At 43.2% G+C, this 23,376-nt stretch overlaps 1 long non-coding RNA gene and 1 pseudogene across 3 annotated transcripts in view; one reads left to right on the top strand and one right to left on the bottom strand.

The window, feature by feature from the left end:
* The window catches only part of LOC311517493, a 73,369-nt gene that overhangs the window by 27,479 nt on the left and 22,514 nt on the right, over window positions 1-23,376 (top strand). The window lies entirely within an intron of this gene.
* Window positions 16,501-16,935, bottom strand: LOC311518593 (small ribosomal subunit protein uS3 pseudogene; annotated as a pseudogene). Its single transcript has one exon. The product of its transcript is annotated as a small ribosomal subunit protein uS3 pseudogene (transcript).

The following is a 23,376-nucleotide window of genomic DNA, read 5'->3' as shown; positions in this document are numbered from 1 at the left end:
GTTGTTTCCTTTCCTTTCTAACCTTTGTCCCTTGCTTTGTTAAATAAAGACATCATATAAATGTAAGTGCATAAAATAAAAATGCATCTTCTTAATGCAAATGTAGAGTTTAAATTTAAGTTTCAGAGTAACACCCGTGTTAGTCTGTATTCGCAAAAAGAAAAGGAGTACTTGCGGCACCTTAGAGACTAACCAATTTATTTGAGCATAAGCTTTCATGAGCTACAGCTCACTTCAGAATTTGAGCCTCCACATCTTATCACATCCATTAAATATATATATATGAAGAAGTTAAGGCTATACACCTTTGCAACATTACCCTCTTACAACTTCCTTCCTGCTGGCAAACTCTTGATAGTTGTCAAGTGAAGATGATATTTCAGTTTGGTAGTTTCATAGAATCATAGACTCATAGAATATCAGGGTTGGAAGGGACCTCTGGAGGTCATCTAGTCCAACCCCCTGCTCAGTATCTCGTCAGTATTTCATCAGTATCTGTCAAGTTATTATTTGGTGTTCTTCAGAGGACATAATATCTAAAAGGAAGCGAGAAATCTAAAGTTGTTTTAACGAAGTTCTAGCATCATGCATCAGTTTATTAGGAAATATAGATAACATCTGATTTAGGAAATCAGTTTAATGACAAAATTATAATGTTTATTTCTTACGCAATACTCCATCATAGTTTAGCATCCACTACAAAAAACATATTAATTCTGTCTTGATAGTAAAAACAACGAGGAGTCCTTGTGGCACCTTAGAGACTAACAAATTTATTCGGGCATAAGCGTCCGTGGGCTATAAGATACTATATATGGACTGCACCCATTTGCAAGGCAGGGTGGGAGGAGTTATGACTGTTCAATAGAATATTATTAGCAGCATCTCACATTAAGTATGTACAGATGTCTGATGGCCTCAGTATCCCACCGGATCAAGGAGCGGTTTTGGGCAAAACTCTATAACATCACATTTTTATTTACAGAAAATCACAATGCAGAACTAGAGCACATGATGCCCCCCCCCAATTAAACTGTAGAAACCAGACCCTATTAAATGAGTAAAAAAGAAAATGCATAGACTGATGGGGTACCATTTTTACATTCTTTACTCAGCACTGTAAATGATGCTCTAGATAAGCAGAGAGATAAAACTGCTGCATAGACATTGACACAGTGGAAGACTGAGTCCATTGTGTTTACCAGATCCAGAATATGCTCACACGCCGAGTTACATTAAGATGTGGAACTAACTGCAAAAAGTTCATTATATTGGAGGAATCTAAGGGTGGAGTTTTCAAAGTAGGTTAAGGGAGCTGTATCCAAACCTTATTAAAATTCAGTGGCAGTTGGGCACCTAACTAACTCCCCTTAACTCCTTTGAAGATCCCAGTCTAGAAGTACATAAAATATATATGAGTCTTTGTCAGGGAAACTCATCAGAATTCCAAAATCATGGTCAAAATTAACCCAGCAAACTCCTGATGAAAATCATTGACCTACACGGTGGTCAGTACACTGGTATACGGAGAGCCCTAGCACTTGCATTAGCCTTGCATATGACAGCCAAACACTGACAGCACTTTGATTGACTTTCAAGATTGCGAGTTAAAGCAGATGGCTTCACCCCTCCTTTCACATTCCGATCTTGAAGGCTGAATTAGCCAGAACACTGGTGGAGATGCTACTGGGTTCCCAACACAAACACAGACATGTTGATGAGGGTGGGGCTACAGTGGTCCAGCTCACTCTCTCAGACACAGTGACCGTTGCATAATATTTCAGTGGTTCTAGCAGCACCCTTCAAGGGGTGCTGCCCAATTAGACTGTAAACCCAGTTTTTCACTTTGGGGAACTGCTAAAATGCCAGCCATTGGCACAACAAGAACAAATCATGTCCTGTTGCAGCAGCATTGGAAACAGGGCAGCATGCTACTCCTAAAAAAAGAAGTTACTTAGATTGGAAGCTCGTCCGGGCAAGGACCCTCTTTTTGTTCTATGTTTGTACCATGCCTAGCAAAATGGGGTTCTGGTCCCTGACCATGGCTCTTAGACACTACCAAAATACAAATCAACAATCAATGATTCATGCCGTAGTAATTAGACGGTAAGCTCTTGGAGGAAAGACCTATCTCTTACAAGGTGTTTGTACAAGGCCTAGCCCTGATCCAGATTAGTGTTTTCTGCGTCCTATTGTAATGTTAATCATAAATACAAAATCACTCCTGCCTCAGCAGTCTTAGACAATATTTGACCAGCCTGAATTAATTTGCTTTGTGTTCAGCTGAGCTGAACTGACATGCAAGTGACATCTCTTAAGCTTATGGCACCTGCCAGTAATCCTGAGTAAATGACCTTTTCAGGGATATGGAATTAATTTAGTTTTTAAAGTGAATTGCTTCCTATGGGGCGGGGGTGGGGGGACATTACCATATGTGCATAGGTTTTAGAAAATGCAGAATTTGTTTATTTAAAAAAAGACTATAACATAAATGTGTTGAGAATCCCAATGGTTTCATGGATTCCTGAAGGAAACCAGTCCCTCCAATTATGATGTTCAGTGAGATTCTTTTATTCTACCGTATCTTTGATGTTGAATTGCCCTGGTACCTCTCACTGCTTCCTGACAGCTCTCTCTCTGATTTGTATCAGCTCACGAAAATTAAAAAATACAGACTTGCAGCTACGAAATTATGAGATTCCTGCACTTCTCTTTCATCGTCAGCGCCCTCTGGATGGAAGGCAATATTCTCTTTAGTGGCAATCTGCTCCCGTCATTTTTCATCCGGGTGGTAGGCAGTGTTCAGGTTTAGTTTGAAAGCATAATACAACAGGAGTAAAATGCCACTCACTCCAGGTAGCTTAACTGCGTTACCCAGGTAATGTATACGATTTTAATCTGACAAATACTTTTTAAGAGATATCCTGTAAGGTTCTGAGGCTTCATCTGCTATAGATGGTGTAAATATACCTTGGCTCTATCTGAAATGAATGTTTTCTGCCATAACCTTCCATAAGTAAGAAAATCTGTATTTTTAACTCCTTTCGTGTGGTGATTTTCAAGCTCACTCAGGTGAGATGTAAATTCTTTAATCTTCCCTGGAACTAAGTGAAAAAATAACCCTAGTGAATTCTTAGATGGAATTAGATCCTAAAGTAAAATGACTTGTAGAATGGGGAAACATTCTTGTTCCTTGAGGTACTGTTCTTTGAAGTGCCAATTGTTCTTTAAGGCCCAGCTTGACAAAGCCCTGGCTGGGATGATTTAGTTGGGGTTGGTCCAGCTTTGAGCAGGGGGTTGGACTAGATGACCTCCTGAGGTCTCTTCCAACCCAAATCTTCTATGATTCTAACATGTAACACTGGCATATTGAAGAATGCAACCACATTCTATGCACAGCGGAGAAGAGGAGCAAACATATTGTACTGGAACATTGGCATTTCAAAGGGATCACACAGCGTTCACCGTTAGAAATTCAACATCTACCCAGAGATATCACATAATGATATTTTAGAAGCCACATCAATTTCCTCTGCTAAGTAAAGGGGTATGGATCCTTAAACCAAACTATCTGATAACAATAGGGGCCTTTCCATTGACTTCAGCAGGCTCTGGGTCAGGCCCTCACTGCAGAATCTCATAGACAACTATGTGATAACTCTGGGTAAACACTGACATTTTAATGGTGACCACTGTATATGGTACATCTGGCAGCAGTGGAAATGTATTTTGCCTAGTGTATCAAATATTTGAGGCAGCATGTAGGCAATTAATGAACCGCATTGCACATATACATTGAAGCTGAGAGTAGTTAGTTACTTTAAAACAGTGTGACCGTTTTTTGAAATATATCCTCATGCTTCTAACTAAACAAAAAACAACGGCCAGAACTTACTTGGACTGAAGCTGAAGCTAATGGAGTTATGCTGATTGATATCAGCTGAGGCTCTGGTTCTTACATACCACATCAACCCTGCCTCCTCCTCTTTTTAGTTCCCTTATTAATAGCCCGGTGTTGCCTGCTCTGCCTCCTAACCTGGCTCCAGGAAGGTTGCTGTGATTTTTCACTTGAGGAAAATATACACCTGCTGCCCACCAGACCAGTCAGCCTCAGCCAGCTCAGGCTGTTCTGGCACCACAGTGGCCTCTAGTGGGTGACAGGAAGAAACACGTCACATTTTCCCTTGGACAAGAATTCTGCGCATGCTGCAATTGTCACCGAAAGGGAGGGGGCATATCCTGAGACAAGCGGCATGCGGGTCATCTTGGTCGGGGACGGGGCAGATCAGGAGGCTCCCTCCCTCCCTAGGACTCCCAAGCAGTGTGGCCAGCGGCAGCAGGGCAGCAAAATAGCCCAAAATACTGCAGCTCACAACTGCTAAAAAATAACCAGCAATTGACAGCTAAAAATTGCCCAACTGGGCTAGAAAATCTCATACTTGGCAACTTTTCCATGCCCCTAGAAGGCTGGCACCCCTAGGCGCGCCTACTGTGCCTAACTGGAAATCCGGCCCTGCCTAGCACAAATGGGATCTTGGTTAGGGCCTCTAGGTGCTATCACAAACTAAATCATATGAATCTTAGATCACTAGCACAAGATAGAGCCAAGTGAATGTTTTGATTTGGGGGTGAGGTGGTTGAAATATTTGTAGGATCTGAGCGAAAACTTATACAACGTTTTCAAGGAAGAAAAGAAAAACGAGGATCATGACCTCTTGTGAAAGCTAAATTGTGAGTAACACTGTGGGTTGTTGCAGGTTAAAAAATCATCTATGAGAATATGCATTTTGTGAATAATATGTGTAGACTACATTGTAATGAAACAATATTTATATTCGCCTGCAGATTACTTGATTGCCTTTGGTGCTTTCGGCTCATAATAGCCATGTGTCCTGCATTCCACTTCCGTGGACAGAACTAACCTGGTAGAGTATATGCCATATTTAGAGTTAAAAACATACTGCTCTAAACTGGATCTAATGTCAGTGTCTGAAGCTGGCTCAAATTTCCCCACAGGAGCAGGTGAATGCTGCAAAGGAATGACATCCCCAGCCCCATGGGACCACAGTACAAGTGCTTTGTGTCACTCTCCAGAGATTTTGAGGCTAAATGGGGATAATGAGAGGCTGCTTGAGGACCCCCTCCAGCAAAAACAAATTTCCAGTTCTTCAGTATGAACTGTCTATTAATTCTAAGGAAATTAAATTAATGGTGCTTTTAACAGAGCTGTTAGTCCCTGCCCCTGTGCCCAAGACAATAGGGATTCTGAAATACAGATACTAAATTCCACCTTCATAATGGATGACTTTTTTATTTAGCTAGCCTGGTTAATTCAGATGCAAATGAGATGTTGAAAGCATCCATTATTTATTGCCGCATGTAGGGCCAAATCTCTGCTCCCCTTCTTAATTTCTGAAGTGCATCAGAGAGACACTGAACCATCTTCAAACACTGTACTTCAGACACGGATGAACCTCAGCATGCTTTCAAAGCATGCAAAGGTTTCCTTTTTAAAGCTGATTTAGCCTGTTAATTTTTAGTTGGTTGGTGGCTTTTTTTAAGGCTTCCAGCTGTGGAACGATCACACTGCAAAGTGGTTCATTTACCCGTCAGTTGTACAGAGCCATTGTGATGAGTAACGCAGCCCAATAAGATGTCAGGACCTTTAAGCATTTGTTGTTGTTGTTGTTTTCAGAACAGATTGAAAAGCAACTGTGTGATCCAGTTGTGTATGTGTACTTTGTATATCTTAGGCCTCTTCAGCTGAGCAACAACTAAATTAATTAGTGTCCTTTCCCCACTATGTTTCTTGAAGCAGGAATATTTTTAACTACGTGTTTTAATAAATATATACCTGGGATAACCTTGCTCTTTGAGCCTGGCAGAGTACCTTGTTCCTTCTTCTGAGGGGCTTAGTGACCCACCTTAGCACCAATAGGTTGTGGGATGTTGTGCTCTGTGCCTCCAGCCAGTGGCAGAGTGCATAACCTAATACACAGCCCCTGTGATCTCTAGGACCCTACCATTTATAATTACAGCAAATCAAGTGTGACATTGCACTCCATATGCTTTATAAAAATATGGCTATGAGTGTAAATATGATGTAACTGGAATATGCTTTATGCAAAAGGTCTCTTGTAAGGTATCATTACAAAGCTTATAATGCTTATAATCTACTGAGTGCATTCATCCTTTTTGTATAAATGTGTCATTCTTGTATCTGAAATTAAGAATATGAAATATAACTCTGAGGTTCTATTGTAGTTATGCAAAGTGTGGGCCGTTAATAGTGGTTTAAAATCTTGATGGCTCCCATCAGCTAGGACAATTGATTGTAAATGGTTCTGTTGACTTGTGAGCCTTCCTGTATACGTGTGTGTCAGTGAGTGGGTAATGAAGTCTCACAGGACACGCAAACATGTCACATGATACTTGAATCCATCTTAAACCTGGTGCTTTTCCATTTAGAAGAAGGGGTGGGAACCCAGAGAAAGACAAAGGATTCCCGCCTTGTGCTAAAGCTATTAAAGGGAGTGGAACAAAACAAAGGTGGCTGCCAGTCATGAGAAATCCCCAAGTTACCACCTGAACTGGAACTAACAAGGGCTGTACCAGGGGAAAGGATTGGGCCCAGACTAGGAAGGAGTCTAGTCTGTGAAAGAAGCTTATTGGAACATCTCTGAGGGTGAGATTTACCTATATTCAGTTTCTTAATATATTAGGCTTAGACTTGCGTGTTTTATTTTATTTTGCTTGGTAACTTACTTTGTTTTGTCTGTTATTAATTGGAACAACTTAAATCCTACTTTTTATACTTAATAAACTCACTTTTTTGTATTAATTAACCCAGAGTAAGTGATTAATATCTGTGGGAGCAAACAGCTATGCATATTTCTCTATCAGTGTTATAGAGGGTGGACAATTTATGAGTTTACCCTGTGTAAGCTTTATACAGAGTAAAATGGATTTATTTGGGGTTTAGATCCCATTGGGAACTGGAGGTCTGGGTCCTGGAGACAGATGATCTGCTGAGCAGTTTTTGGTTAAAGTCTGCAGCTTTGGGAGCATGTACCAGACCTGGGTCTGTGTTTTCAGCTGGCTAGCATGTCTGGCTCAGCAAGGCAGGGTTCTGGAGTCCCAAGCTGGCAGGGAAAATGGGCTCAGAGGCAAATTCAGCATGTCAGGTGACAGTCCCAAGGGGGTCTCTGTGACCGAACCCGTCACATCAAGAACCAACAGATTATCAGGATACACAAATCTTGTATTCCAACAAAAGATAACAGTAAAACAAAGAAGGAGAAAGGGCAGAAACCAAGAACAAAAAGTAAAGGTGGGGGAATTGGGGATAACAACTGACTAACCAATCACACAGCAGTAATTAAACATTCCCTTCCTTACATACTCAAAGCCCACAAATTAAGCAAAAATAATAAGAGTCTCCCCACAGGCCGTGGGTGGCTGGTAGAGTTGGACTCGATGAAAAATGGAGATGCTTCATGCTGGTAGCTGATAGTTCTCCTTGCTCGTGCCTTGAATCTCTGGCAGTCTCCAGTCCTGCCCATCCCCCTTGGGGCAGGTGATGCCTACCTAGCACCAATGCCAGCCAAAATCCAAAACACTTGGTTAGGCAAAATTGTTTTGGTTTTACTGACAACTTTTTCCCAACCAGCCAAAACTTTTGTTTCCAACTGGGAAAATTAAAATAAAATAAAATAAAAATTCAACTTAGAGATTTTCTGTTTTACTACAAAACAGTTACTAAAAATGAACATTTTTCCCCAGTGGAAATTTCTTATTTAAGAAAAGCCAGTTTTTGTCTCCCTTCAAAAATGGTTTGCCCATGTTTGTGTCTTTCATACCCAAGTCTTGACTGCCTCAGTATCTTCTGTCCTGTCACTTTAACGCTGCCCTGGAATCCCTTGCAATCATCACTATCTACTGTATTCTGTTCATGGAAGACTCGTTAACTGAACTTAAGAATAAAAAAAATGTGCATGACATTAAAGCTATTCTGATAGAAATAATCAGGCACGCTTTATATTAAGGGTACATTGATAAATGGTTGATATTTTAGCAAAGGTTTAATCAGTTGTTATCACTCCAACATATCAATAGCCATCTTATAACCATCTATAATACTTTGTAGTGATGTACTTATAGCCATCTATATTGCATATTTCTCATGTCTGTCATATGCGCGTAACAGCTATTCTTTGTTTACTAATCCTTTATAAGCTACTAATAAAGGTACCCCTAACGTAAAATATGACCATATATATTTCAAAGTAGCAACATGCACATCACTTTGTCTGTGCAGCATCATAAAAGCAATATGGTTCACATGAAACATTCAAGGGGGGGGGGAGCCCTACTGTTTATCTCAGAATTCATTTACACCAGTTATTCAATACCTCTGAAAACACTGCCTACTGCACAGAGCCCTGCGTGGACTGAAACATTTGGATTCTCATCCAGGACAATTAACTTGTATCCAACCTGCGATCCACCTTTTATACGTATCCACATGTGCACCAGTGAGTGCCCTGTAGAGCAGCCGTTTGCAACCGGGAGTCCGTGGCCCCCTGTGGGTCCATGAGCCAGTTTCAGGGGGCCCAGGGGGCTCCTCAGGGCAGAAGCCCAGAGCCTGGCACCCCCTGCGGGACTGAAGCCAAGAGTCCCAAGCGCCGATGCTCCCCAACCCACGAAGGGGGCACTGGGCTTGGGGCTCCAGAATTCTGCTCTGCAGAGCCCCTGAAACCAGCTCACAGAACTCTAGGGGGCTGTGGACCTCCTGGTTGAGAACTGCTGCTCTAGAACCCTGCGCAGATACAAAAATCTGGATCCACATCCGATCTGTGATTCACAAAGATGGTAAACAAAACAACCACATCTGCATCCATGGATGCAGATATCCATGCATATAAAATGGATATCTGTGGATCTGCAGGGCTCTACAAATAGTTACACAAAATCTGCTGCCACTGACTAGCACTCACATAAGACACTGAAGGCTTAATTTTCACAATGTATTAGCAAGACAGGTTGTGATGGGTAATATCATGCAATTTTACATAATTTATTTGGAAATATCTCTTCTTTTTTTTTTAAACACACCCTGCAGAATAGAAGTTTCCATTTGTTCACCAGGTAATTGGCATTGAATGGTTAAAGTGCAAACATTATTGCTTAGAAACGGTCCATTCCACACTTCATCATGGAAAGTCACAGGAATTCCACAAAAATAATTGGCAGCTCCTTGAGAAATCAGATTACAGCTTTCCAGAGAATAGAAAACTTGTAAAGTAAAAATGTTACATTAATTGGCAAGGAAAGTCTAGCTTCATTTACAGGCCCGACTCCGAGTTTCCATTTCCCAGTTTGTAAGGGAAGGATGCCACAGTATTTTTGTCTCCTATCCCCCATCCACACTTACAAACCCCCTCATCTTGCATAAAGAATGTCAGGCAATCCTGTTTCATACCAAAAAGACTTTTAAAAAGGAGCAAGGTGCACACAAAGTCTTATTCACATGGAAGTACGATACGTACTCTAGTATCCTCTAAAGTATGAAATCCCAGTGGATGCAGTAACAGCAGCATTTCCTCACCAGAGACACATTATGGCAGCACCCTCCATCTCCTTGTATGACTCACAATATCTTGGACAAACCTGATGGAATTAAGATAAAGCTTATTGAATTTGGTTAAATCTTTCTGAATGAGGGTTAATACCTTGGGGATCCCTTGTATTAAAAATGCAAATGTGTAAGTGTTATTGGGGAATTGTATGTAACTCCACTAGGAGGAGGGGAATGCTAATGTAATTCCTCCAGTTATCAGCCCCTTTGAAGCCACCCCTTGGAGAACTATGCTTCTACTAATTCAAAATGGACTCTCCAGGGCCCAAACAGACAAAGAAAGGATTTTTGGATAAATAGCCTGGTTTTAAACAGGCTCATGGCCTTCTTCCTGATCCAGCAAATGGTCTGCAGAGTGCTCAGATCCTTACCTTAAGAATAAAACAGGCTTGCATAAAAAGAGATGTGTGGTATCTATAACAGTGGGCAGCCACACTGCTAACCATCTCTGAAAAGAAATTGAGCAGATGTGCTTGGGCCACCTCGCTGCTGGGAATAACACAGTGAAGGCAGGGATCCATGCAGCCTGGAAATACCCTGGTGAGAAGGGAGTCAGGCCGAGGTCTCCACCCAAGGCAGACAATGGCTGGGAAGCTAGAACCCTGAAAGAGTGTGTCCAGGCTGGACCACTGATGGGAAATGCAGGTGAAGTTGCCCTGAACTGTGACCTAATGAGCTCAAATCTCACTGGCTGCAGGGATGGAGATACATGAAGACCAGGCCCGGGGGGGCAAAGGGGGCAATTTCCCAAGGGCCCAGGTGATTTAAAAGGGCCCGGAGCCCCCGGCTGCAGCCGCTGCCACAGTAGCAGCGTTGGCAGCTGGGAGCCCCAGGCATGGGCGGCGGATGAACCCCCAGCTTGGGGAGGCTAGCCCCCAGCCTGGACCACCCCTTCTGCCCGAGGTCCTGCCTCTCCTGCTGGAGTTTCCCCCTCTCCCCGTGTGGCAGCCAGTCTTTCCCGCACACACACACCAGGCCATCCGAGTGCCACCAGCCCCAGAACGCTGGGAGGGTGAGCAGATGACGCAGCCCCACCCCTCCAGCCCTGGGAGGATGAGCGGGAGGCATGGGCCTCCCAGCCCTGGAATGCCGGCACCCCCATTAGCCTCCCAGCCCCAGCCCCATGCAGCACAGCTCGGGAAGCAGGAAGGGGGCTGGGTGTGGAGCGTGGGCGGAGCCGTGCAAGGCTGTTTGGGGAAGCATAGCCTCGCCCTGCCTTCAATACCTGCTGTCCACGGCCCTGGGCCCTTTTAAATCACCTGGGTGGCCCGCAGGGCTCCTAGGCACATGTAGGGTGGTACCGGCAGCGGCAAAGGGCGGGCATGTGAAAGCCCTGACCGTAACTACCCATACCTCCTTTTACTGGGACCATGCCTTTCTTTCAGTGTACCGACCTATGCACATCACCTGCACTTCATGAGGGGGATAAACCTCACAGTGCCTGATAGGAGCATTGTGTTTTTCATGCATTTTGCATCGCTTTGCTCCTCATCCCATGTAATCCGCAGTCTTTTTTTGCTTGGCTGTTTGCCATATTCCAGCCCTGACGATTGGACCCACAGAATTTAGCAATTTGTCTATGTACAGCTGCAATTTCAATTCAGCTAGACAATATGATAAGAAAGCCTATAGAGGCTCGGCAACCCTGCTTCTGTGAAAATGGGGAGATGTCAAGGGATAGGAAGAGAAAGAAGACTAGGAAAACCATTGTCTTCTTTCAGTTACACTGTAAGCACAAAGTGACCTATGGATCCTGGTCTCATGGAGGTCAATGGGAAAATCCTCCTGGCCTGCGATGGGACTAGCATTGGACTCTTGCCTGTTACACTGATTAGTGTTAATTCCTAGCTAATGAACTGGCTGGTAATTGTGTTCATGCAATACAGCATGTAGCAAAAGCATCCCAAGTATATTTCCACTCCTCTAGCCCCACTCTGCATGCGCTTGTTTATAAGATATTAAAGCAATACATTACATTTCCTAGAAGGGAGTTTGTATTAATATTTTAGTCCAGCTCCAAATGTTCATATTCAGTCTTCTGCTCCAACAGCAGTCTTGCAGCAGCACTTTAGGCCTTTAAGAATTTAATATCTATATAAATTCTTTTAATATAGCATGTTATTTGTTGAACTATAGCATCTGTTGCTCCTGGTTTTAGCTCAGTTGGTGAAGAAGAATGCAGATAGAGGCCTAAAAATGGAACATCAGAAGGGTTTGGTCATCAGAGGGTAAGTCTACACTGTAGTTAAAAACCCACAGCTGGCCCATGCCAGCTGACTCCGGTTTGCAGGGCTCAGGCTAAGGGGCTATTTAAGTGCAGTGTAGACATTCTGGCTTCAGCTGCAGCCCGAGCTCTGGGACCCTCCTATTTCACAGGGTCCTAGAGCACAGGCTCCAGGCCAAGCCCAAACATCTACTCTGCAGTTAAACACCCCCTTAGCCTGAGCCAGCTGGCACAGGCCCGCCACAGGGTTTTGATTGCAGTCCAACATACCCTGAGATACCAGGAGACTGACCTTAACATGGGAGGAAACTAGCGATACACCCTAGTGGACAGGAAGGAATCTGGGACTGGTGGATTATCCTCTTGACAAATACTAGACCTCATGAGGTCTGCAGCACAATCTACAAAATTCAAACGTTACAGAGCACTTTAACAATTTGTGACTATAACCTGTCATTTTTTTTTATTCCCATAATTTACTTGTAAACTCATTGAATTCCTCTCACTATTGTTTCTCTTTGCCACATTTTAACCTGCCCAAATAGTTCACTGCCATGTCAGTGTCAGTCTGTGAGAGTGGCAGAAGAGGACACTATTGTGTTAAAAATGCACCCTTGCCACCTTCAAGCCCCAGGGATAAGTACATCATTGGTGTGATGCTAAATGCCTTCACTAGCACAGAACTTAAAAATGCACCCGGTCTGAAACGCTGGTCTTCCAGGAGTATAGCTGTTGTTTAATATTTGTGCCATGCTAGCAACAGAGCTCAGTTGTCTGCCCTATCAGCATTAAAGCCTATTGTCGTAATATATGGATCACAGTCCTTAAACAGGAAGTGTTTAATAAACAAACCAGCCAAAACTAAAACCATACAAACAGACTTCTACAGAGCTTGGGTTCCAGCTTTATCCTGTTTGTTTACCAGGTAATCACACTGTCTGGAACTCTCTCTGCAGCACACACACACACATCTAGTGGCTAAATAATATAACACATATCATGACACCTATTTTTACTAGGCACTGTGCCAACACACAGGCTGTGCCCCAAAGAGCTTGCAATGTAAGATGGACACTAATAATGGGCATGGAATGGCGTTCAAAATGTTTGTGATCCAGCATTCAGACAAGTTTATTTTATGTATTTAAATCCATTCTATTGAGTCCTACAAATCATTGAAGCAATTTAACTGTACATTTAAATAGCACATTGATGGAAAATCTCCGCGAGAGGCACCACCACCAAAGCTTGTGGAAACCAAGTTCCCTGCAGCTCAGTCCCTCCCTCTTCCGTTTAGCACAGTTGCTATTTCTTTCCTTCACATAGCATTGCACAGCTGGGGAAGAGGAAGGAAGATTGCCAGCAACTTTCTGAAACCAGGAAACAAGGCTCTACTGTTTAACTTCCTATCTGGATTGTCACCGTTTTTACCTCTGCCAGTAGGCAACAGTCGCCTGATAAAACAGCAGGAAACACGGCCCTGAACGTTTTTCAATTCAGCGGGAGGAAGTGGATTCTTGTTGACATGCCCCTGCCTCCCCACACTCCTTTTTTACTCTAAGTGCTACTATAAAAGCCAACACCAAGTTTGTAGAGCTGGCAAAGCTCCAGGAAATAAGAGGTGAAGCAGAAGAATCCTTCTGGGGGGAAAGATGGGGGAGAAAAAGGTCAGTTCAAAAAATAGAGAGAAGTGCTGTAGCTATATTTAAAAACCATTTTATTATAGATATGATTGACGATGACATTATGTGAAATGTCCTTGTTTACAGATGTAGAGAACAGAATGACTTGTATAGAAAGGAAACAGATGCATTCTGCCTGCAGCTCCGTATGTCTGCTCTGCAAGCCACTGCTACTGCTATAATTCTCCAGGAGGGCACCAATAAAAATTGTATAACATTTTATTATACCCGTGACACTAGTTATTATATTGAGCAGCCAGACAGCTTATCCAGGAGCTGGACCTTTCCTGTCTTTTAGTACGGAGTAAATTGCTAGACTGTCACCAGAAACCAAAACACTAAAATGGGAATAGTTTTAGAATTCATTTTGGGTCACTTCTTATATTTGTGATCTACAGTGCAAATACACAGAGCAGGAAAGCTAACCATAGAACAGAGGAAGGCCAGAGCAAACATTCCAAATTAAGTAGCAAGGGATCTTTAAACGAATTTCGGGGAAAGTATTGGTTTGGTCATCAAAGGAAACTTTGGGCCAGGTTCTCTCCTTTACGCCATCACTTTTCACTGCAAAGAGAATAGAAATTAGCTTTTATATCCCCTGTAATGGATGAATTGGGTCCAGATTCACTATAGCCAACTCCCAATATGAGTCCCATTAGGAGTCCCAACATAAGGGGACTGACATGCGTGGGGAGCAGCAGGGAGGGGTGTGACCGGAGAATGGTGTGCTCCAGCAATCACCCGCTGGCTAATGGTCTCAAGGGGACCATTGACTGCCGTTATAGTTTAGAGCAGCACCCAAGCTACACCAAGGCAAGGCTTGCACAAAGCTGGCTGTAGAATGCTCCCTGACGTCACCCTTCACCCCGCTCTGCTAAACCAAGTGGAACTCTGATACAGGAAGGAATCTGGGACTTTATTCCCAAGGGGCAACATCTGCCACTCTTGCTCATCCTGAGCAACATCTTACTCCACAAGTAGCCCCATTGAAATCCATGGAATGGAATAAGATGCTGAATGGGAGAGAAGAATTTGCTCCCGGGTACAGAGGCGATACACCAGCTCACTCCATTATCCCCAAAAGGCAGTGTTTTATAGAGTCTGACATGACAGATATAATGATGATAACGCACAGGAGCTGAAAAGTGAATGATTTTTGTAGCGTTACCAATCCAAATATTCCGATTCATTCAGGAACATGTGTTTAATGTGAAATAAGTCAACAGTTGCACTGACTTATTGGGACTACTCAACTACTTTGGTAACATGTGATCTTAAATGCCTTCCAGAATCAGGGTCTAAGGGTAGGATCCACAAAGGTACCTAGGCACCTAAACCCCAGACTTAGGTGCAAAGGTCAATAACAGGAAATTCAGATGAATATTGGGGAAAAGTTCCCGAGCATTAGAGTCCATCTGACTACAGAATGAACTCCCTAGAGAGGTTCTGGAAATGCCACTACAATCTGATCAGGAAAAAAAACACCAAAGCATGTAGCAACATTCTTCACAGGCAATGGGTGAGGCTTATTTCATTCATGCCTATAGAGCACTGTGAGATGTTGAGACGGAAGACTATCATTATTTGAAGGAACAATTCTGAATTACTAGGGAGACTGCTTAGATACTTTCACCAGTAGATCTCAAAGCACTTTACAAAAGAGGTCATTATTATTGTCCCCATATTACAAGGGGGAAGCTGAAGCACAGAGAGTGGAAGGGTCTTTCCCAATGTCTCCCAGCAAGCCACAAGAATAGCACCCAGGGCTTCCATGTCCCAGTCCACTGCTCGCTCCACTAGGCCACACTGCTTTTTAATTAATTAATTAATTAAGGCTTTTTAATCTCTAATAATGGTGCAATCTCAAAATTAAATCTGCCCCTTATACTAGTGAGTTACTGACAAATGTCCCTTTCTATCCCATCTCCTTTCTCATTGTGCCAGGGTCTATCTAGCGCTAGTAAATATTTCACTGTCATTTAAAATAAAAGTTTGATCCTCACTTTGCCAGCAGGAATGCTCCCCTAAACCGGCTAGCTTCTATAAAGGAGTTTGGTGGGAGCTGATAGGACTTATCCTGCCCTGCTCATGAGTCTTCAGCTGAGGGAGAGCAGTGGGGGTCTGGTGCTTCTTGAAGACCATTGCACAACAGGAGTGGCCACACATCACCCCTGAAAATGACGAAGGGGACCACTAGGACCCAGGAGGAAGTGGCAGCAGGGGATGCAAAGGCAGTCCTGGGGCTTTCTCAAAGAACCCAAACCTCCACATAAACATGAATATATCAATGACTATGACATGTACAAATCACTGATTCCAGATAAGATCATTGGTTAAGAGGCTGCAAAGAAAACAGACTTGAAGAAACACTTTGTGGGGTGAATGCCATGCTCATGGAACATACTGCATTGACATCCCTGTGTGACAGGGCATACCAGGCCCTACCTGCCCCCTGCTGGAGCCCCCACTGCCTTGGCACACGTTGCCCTATGCAGGTGTCCTTCTGGAAGAGAAGAGCAGCAAGTTCAGACCTCCAAGGGATGGGGGGGCTGGGCACTCTGCCCACTGCCCAATGAAGTGAGCAGTGCCGATGCACCCTAAGAGCAGTGTTTTCCTTCCACTAGCCATCTTCCTCAGGCCACATTCCTCTGTTGTGATTCGAATGGGTTCTTTGTTTATTTTGGCTGTTAAGCTCCTTGAGAAAGGGACTGTCTTTCTTTTTGCCTGTAAAGTACCAAGAACATCTAGGGCGCTACATAAAAACTGTCAGCTGATGGCAACTGCATATTAAGTACTGACCTGGGCTGGACTGTACCAGTAATTTAGAGAAGAAAGACACTCTGGCTGCTCACCAATACCCTGAGCCATTCACCCACCCTGCTGGAGCACCTCTCTCTTCTGCTCTGTTTTTACACTGTCTTTTATGATTTTATTAAGATACTTTCATGGGTCACAGTCTCATTCCAAGTGTTGAAAAATCCCATTATGCAGTGGGAACTGGCTGAGGCGTGGCTGGCTGTTCTGGTTTGCCACCTTTCTGCTCTGAGATGGGTGTGGTGGGTAAGATCTCTTCCTTGGGCTCTACAATGCTGACATGATCTGGCAGGGGTTTCTTGGGTCCAATTTTCCCACTTGGGTCCCAAGGCAACATAATCTTTACTTTAATACCCAGCACACCCTGCCTGAGGAGGACAAGGCACACAGCTGTATTGATATTGTAGTTTACAGGGTCTCCACTGAGGATCATCAGGCCATTCACAAACTTCATCGACTTGACTCACTGGCGTCTGAGTTTACCGGACACCACCACCTCACAACCCTTAGCACCACTCTCCATGATGAAGCGGAGGACACCATAGCAGGCTCGACGCACCACTAAACGTCCCAGGAGTTTGTAAAGCAGGGACTCTGCTTGGGCAATAGCACATGAGGTGGCCATAATGCTCTGATGCTTGATCAAAGGCTCCCCGCCTTTCAATGTCTTAAAAGTGTCTTTGAAACTGGCATTTTTATTAGTCTGATGACTTATCCAGGGGAGCAGGGAAGATCCAACTCCGATTAAAACATCCTGTCTCATATCAGTAACAAAGCTATGATAAGAGCTAAGTCTAGTTAAATGGACTTTCCTTTATCATTCTTCCATTATGGAATGTAAACAAATGTCAGAATTTGAGGCAGATACCTGTGAGGAATTGAACGTTCCTCCAAAATGGAATGATTTCACCAGCTAAAGCAATACATATAGAGAGTTAGGCCTTCTCTACTAGAAAAGTTTCCCCAGTTTAATGATTGATTTTTGAATCAATCTTGTTAAACCAAGGCAATCTCATAATGTAGAACAGCTCAAACCAATTAAACTCTTCCTTAAAATGATTTAACTTGCATTGGTAATTTACCAAATTAAACTAAACTGGTTTAAGCAAAGGTTAAAAGGGTTTAAGAGTGTCTCCTGGAACTGGACAAAAACTGGAATTTTTGTACTGTAGAAATTCCATTTTTTTTTAACAAAAGCATCCTACATAGGGACAAAAAGTTGAAATAACAAAAATTGTTGCAACATGAAAAGTTCAAAAAAAATTTCATTCAGAAATGTTTTGCTGTAACATTTCTGATCAAAACAAAACATTTTGACTTTCCTGAATCAAAATGTTTCCTGTCCGTTTGCTGAAGCAAGTCAAACCACATTTCATTTTGACTTGTTCAACATTCATCTGTGTTCCCTGAGCTGCCACAATGCTTCATGGTAACTGTAGTTTGGGTGCTTCATGCCCCCTATTCCTCCACTGTGGGTTGCTCTCCCTCACTGAACTACATCTCCCATGATGCAGCTTAAATGAAATATTTTGATTCAGTTCGACTAACCAAAATATTCTGATTCGAGTCAAACCAACCTGAAATAAAATATTTTGTTTAGACTTCCCCAGTGGAAAATTGAAAAAAAAAATTGGCAAAACTGAAACTTTAGATTTTGAAGAAACTGCATCTTCTGTCAAAAAATATTTTCACAGAAACTTCCTGACCCTCTCTCATGTCTACCTTAGGGGTTCACATCAGTCCAACTAGATCACTTTTAAATCAATTTAGTGACATTAGTTCAATTTTTCTAATATAGACCAACCCTTACAATGTTTTAAGTAGCAGAGCAACTACATTATATGAGCATTGTTAGACTTTATGTAATGGCACTGAGATCTCTAAATGGGCACGGTATAAGGTTTCCAGTAAGAAGGACTAGCCCTTCCAATCCAATGACCTTGCAAATTATCAATGTCCACATCAGAGGACTGCATTTCTAGTTCTTCTAGAACTCCAGAGTCCCTGAATGATAAGACAGACACTACAAGGGGGAAAGGATCCTTCCATTAAGGAACAGCTAATAGAAAAATTTCAAGAGATGAAGATCTTCAGAATTCCATGACCTCTCTGAAAGTGAGAACTGACATCTGCACATTGGATAAGAATAAGAAAATGACAGGCAATGAAAAGCTCTCCCTTTCATAGAGGTCATGGAGTTCATTTTTAAATCAATTTAGCTACATTAGTTCAATGTTTCTAATGTAGTCCAACCCTTAGAATGTTTTAAGTAGCAGAGCAACTACATTATGTGAGCATTGTTAGACTTTATGTAATGGCACTGAGATCTCTCAACAGGCACTGTATAAGGTTTCCAATAAGAAGAGTTACCAAAGACTAAATCTTTTAAATAAAGAGATGCTCAAGATCCAAATCAGCATTTTTGAACAGCCCATGTATGGAGGAAATTGAGCTCTGAGGCTGCGATTTCACGCATTTTAAAGAAGGATTCATCTGCCAATAGGGGATGCTGATACAAGGTCAGAATTTGATTGCCCCAAGTTCCAGACCATTCATATGCAGGTGCTTGGAAGATGGCCAATCTAAACACGCCAAAGTCATAACTCCAGATAAATAGAATGGGCCAAATCCTCAGATGGTGTAAATCAGCATATCTCCAGTGACTTCACAAGTTTACACCAGCTGAGATCTGTTGCTTTAAAGTGTGTTAGAACTTAAGCTACAATCCATGTAATAATTCTGAAGCTTCTTTTCTCTCAGCTCCCTGATCTATTTGTAGTTTAAAGTGTTTTCATTGATTAGTAGAACACAAGCATGTTAAAACAGCTGTACTTTTGAATATTCGTTTTAGCTATGATGCTGAATTCACTCATATCAGTTTTCCAAGACTTTCAACTTGGCCCTTTGCAGAAATTCCATTAGCAGCAAGTAGATTAATGACTAAACCCATTTTGGAGATTGAAGTGCTATAGACTGTAAGAAAAATACAGAAAAATCGCATGGTAGCCTGAAGCCCAGACTGTACTGGTGAACATATGGGTGGCTATTAGAATAAAGAACATACATAAATTAAATTAAAGGTAATTTTCTTCCACTCAGTAAATGCACTAAATCCAATGTGTGTTCTACTCAATGCCAGTCATTGTAAAGCTTTAGGCATCCCTGTAATGTAATCACCAACAGAGTAATGAATGTGGCCATTATTCTATTGCAGGATGCAGTACAACTTTGTATTAGTAATGGGATAGTATTAACAGTGCTGATATTTCCCCCCGCCATAAGTGAATCTATCACAAAACTGTTCTACCCATGTGCTTTCTTTTGGTTACAGGATCACACTATTTGTGTGGCCAGATGCAGGGGCGGCAGGTTTGTATAATTTTTGGTGGTGCCCAGAACCCGCCCCTGCCCAAACTCGGCTCCCCACCTGCCCAAGGCTCCGGGAGGGAGTTTGGGTGGGGGAGGAAGTCTGGGGTGCAGGCCCTAGGCTGGGGCAGGGGATTGGGGTGTAAGGTGCAGGCTCTGGGAGGGAGTTTGGGGATGGGAGGGGGTACAGGGGTGTGGGAGGGACTCAGGGCTAGAGTAGGGGTGTAGGGGTGAGGGATCTGTCTGGGGCTGGGAATGAGGGGTTTGGGGTGTGGGAGGGGCTCAGGGTGAGAGTAGGAGTGTGCGGGGGGGTGAGGGCTCTGCCTGGAGCTGGGGGGCTTGGGGTGTTAGAGAGGCTCAGGGCTGGGGCAGAGGGTTGGAGTGCAGGGGGATGAGGGCTGGGACTGGGACTGGAGATGAGGGGTTTGTGGTGTTGGAGGGGGCTCATGACTGGGGTGCAGGGGGATGAGGGTTTTGGGGTGTTGGAGGGGCTCAGGGCTAGGATAGAGGGTTTGAAGGTGTGGGGGGTGTGAAAGCTCAGGCTGGGGGTGTGGGCTCTAGGGTGAGGCAGGGCTGGGGATGAGTTTGTGGTGCAGGCAGTTCTTATGTTCTGTGTTTGCACAGCACCTAGCGTAATGCAGCTCTGATCCACGACTGGGACTCTTCGGTCGTGTTGCAATACAAACACCACAAATCTATACGTATACGGCAGTTTACATGGCTAATCCACAATCATTGGTTTATGCCTCAGGAACAGCAGGGGAGTTTTACGCCGACTCTGAAGGCCCAAATTCCAGAACTTCACCGCTTGCCCACAGAATGCTCCTAAATGGTTTGGTCTTGGCTACCTTAAAAATTACTCTCTCCTCCTGGCTTACTGTGCTAATTGAGGTGCTTCAGCTAACAGTCCTCTCCTGACATAAATGGTGTGAGAGGGCAAGCAGAAGGGTATTCGCAGGAAAAGCGTCTTGGCTCTGCAATGCACTTCCCTCCTGGATTTGCCACAGCCTGGACGTGGTAACGTTCAGGACATGCTACGGTCTACTACCTCCACCTGCTCTCCCAGACTTTTTCCTCCGGGTAACTGGGGGAGAAGCCAGGCTGGGACGTGTTGTGTGGGGTTGGGAAGATATTGTGGGGTAAATTTTCAAAGGGTTGAGGCCCATCCTCCCAATTTACATGTACAAAATGAATTACCCCCACAATCAGGGAGGTGGAAGCTTTAGCACACAGATCTGCACCCACAACTGAACTGTGAGGGCAATATTTGTAGGGGTAAAAGGCTTCCACGAAAAGAGACCTCCCATTTGAACAATCAGAGGCCTGGTTTTCTTGTACAGCCTTTGCATGCAGGCCTCAGTAGGCACCCTCTGCTAATATGTACTTATACATTTAGTAATGCACTTAGATCCTGGCACGGGTGTAATGAAATGAATAATAATAAATTAATAAATAAATGAAGTTGGTTGCAGGATCCTGCTGAAAATCATTAACGTATTACCTGTTTCACAGCACACACACACACGCAGGCCCTCCTGCAGGTTATATATGTCCAATATGTGCTATTAGCAAGTGTATGCAACATTCCCTGACCCAACGCTCTTACCACAGAATAACCCTCTGTACTGTAGCTCCTGACACAGAGACCTGTAGACCACCCCTTGGCAAGTTTTCAGTGCAGTCAAAACCAAGATGGACTCTTCTGTGAAATCCTGGCCCCATTAAAGCTCCCATTGACTTCAGTGGGGCCTGCATTTCAGTCGAGGTGTTTGGGAAATGCCTTTGTGCACTGTCTACTAGAATTCAGTCTCCATGCATCTTTCTCTGCACAAAAGTGGAGATCAGTGACCTTCCTGTATCATTCTTCTCCTCCTGGGATCAAGCAGAGGGCTCTCCATGAAGTCCTACATAGGCATGTGTTGGGAGGAGATGGGCTCAGATTGATAGGTGGAAAGGTTCGGGCTGGAGCAAGGCTGTGGGGACCGTGTTTCATTCCCATCCACATCATAAAAGGAATAAACAACATAATACAGCTCTCCCACTTGCTTATCAATGACTAGCAAAACTGACAGAGGCCACATCAAAGGATCCGGCACAGCAGGTATGTGACAGAAACCAGTCATGTACAGTTTTGCCAAACTACACAACCCATTTAATGGATTCACACTCTAACCAGGGTGAACATTAAATTACATTGCTTATTCTATAAAGCTACATTGCAGAAATGGGTGGGTTATCCATGGCTCTGTTTAGATTAACTAACAATGGAAAAAAGATTGAAAAAGACCTAAAAAGCAAAGAGGAAAAGGAAAGGGTTGTGCCTTTGAAATCCTGAAATATAGAAAGGCTTTCATCATAAGTCATATGGTTGGCGGGGGGGGGGGGAAATCTGGTGCATTGCTTTAAATCAGTGTGGATATTTGTACATTATTTTTTGTTACTGTTATGCAGTAGCTGTAAAACATATAACATCAGTTCCCAAACTATATGAAAGCTTATGCCCAAATAAATTTGTTAGTCTTTATGGTGCCACCGGGACTCCTCGTTGTTTTTGCTGATACAGAATAACATGGCTACCCCTCTGAAACATTCCTACAGTTCACTTAAAACATGTTAAGGGCAAGGAATGGTATTTCCAAAGCACCTATGAAATTTAAGAACACAAGTCCCATTGTGCTCTTAAATGCCTTTCAAAACCCACCCCCAGAGTTTAAAAAATAAGAACCATCATTCAGCACCTAATCAGAGGACCTGACTTTCAAAGTACTGAGCGTCCAGCAGCTCCCTTTGGAGTCAATAGATACAGTATAGACTGAGACACAATACAGTTTGAGACTGCTTCCTGGTGTGCCTGGCTCGATTTTAAGATATTTCCTCCCTACACACTATTGGCCAAATCTGTAAAAGTCACTCTGCCAAATCTGCTGAATTTCCATGGGATTTAGAGCAGCTTTATAATCATAACGAATGACTGTATTAGCACAGCATGAATATGTGTGTGGAGATTAACATATTTTTTCAAAATCAAGGATAAAAATTAGTACAGCAGTAGAGAACTTTTATATTAACCCTCTGGGAGTTCAAGAATTAATTGTCATGGAATCGGGTACATCTGCTAACAATCATGCACATCTTTAAACCAACACCCACAGCATTGTCAGTTCAACCCGAACAGCTTTCCATTAGGTGGTATACAAATGTTCTTTGAAATTCCTCTTCTCAGCTCTCCTGATAGACTTAGGTCCCATGTGCTTTTAGCCTAGGCTATACATCCCAACAAAATCCTTGTATAGATAAAGTAATCATGTGTCTCAGTTTTACTAGGACAGTCCCATCTTTTTCATATGATGTCCTAGGAGCTTCTTTTGGGACACCATAAATGCCTTGGCACTTCATTTAATTAATAAAAACTGGGACAGGGTGGTGTGTCTCTGTGGCAGGCTCAGAGCTGAGTGGGTTTTTGTTTTGGGGTGTTTTTTTGCTCATTCTGTTGGAGATGCAGTTCTGTTTCCTGGTCTGGGTGTCTCTGGTTTGTGGGTGAGTGACTATGATATGAATGAAATGCAAAAGATGGAACATCCCTCTTTTGTTTTATTACCTTTTTTTTGGTCAACTCTGCTGCCATGGTCTGTCCTTCCCAGAGAAATAGGAAA

Source organism: Lepidochelys olivacea (genome assembly GCF_965140295.1).
Source record: "Lepidochelys olivacea isolate rLepOli2 genome assembly, chromosome: 3".
Classification (NCBI taxonomy): Eukaryota; Metazoa; Chordata; order Testudines; family Cheloniidae; genus Lepidochelys; species Lepidochelys olivacea.
This window is presented reverse-complemented; position numbering and strand designations above follow the sequence as displayed.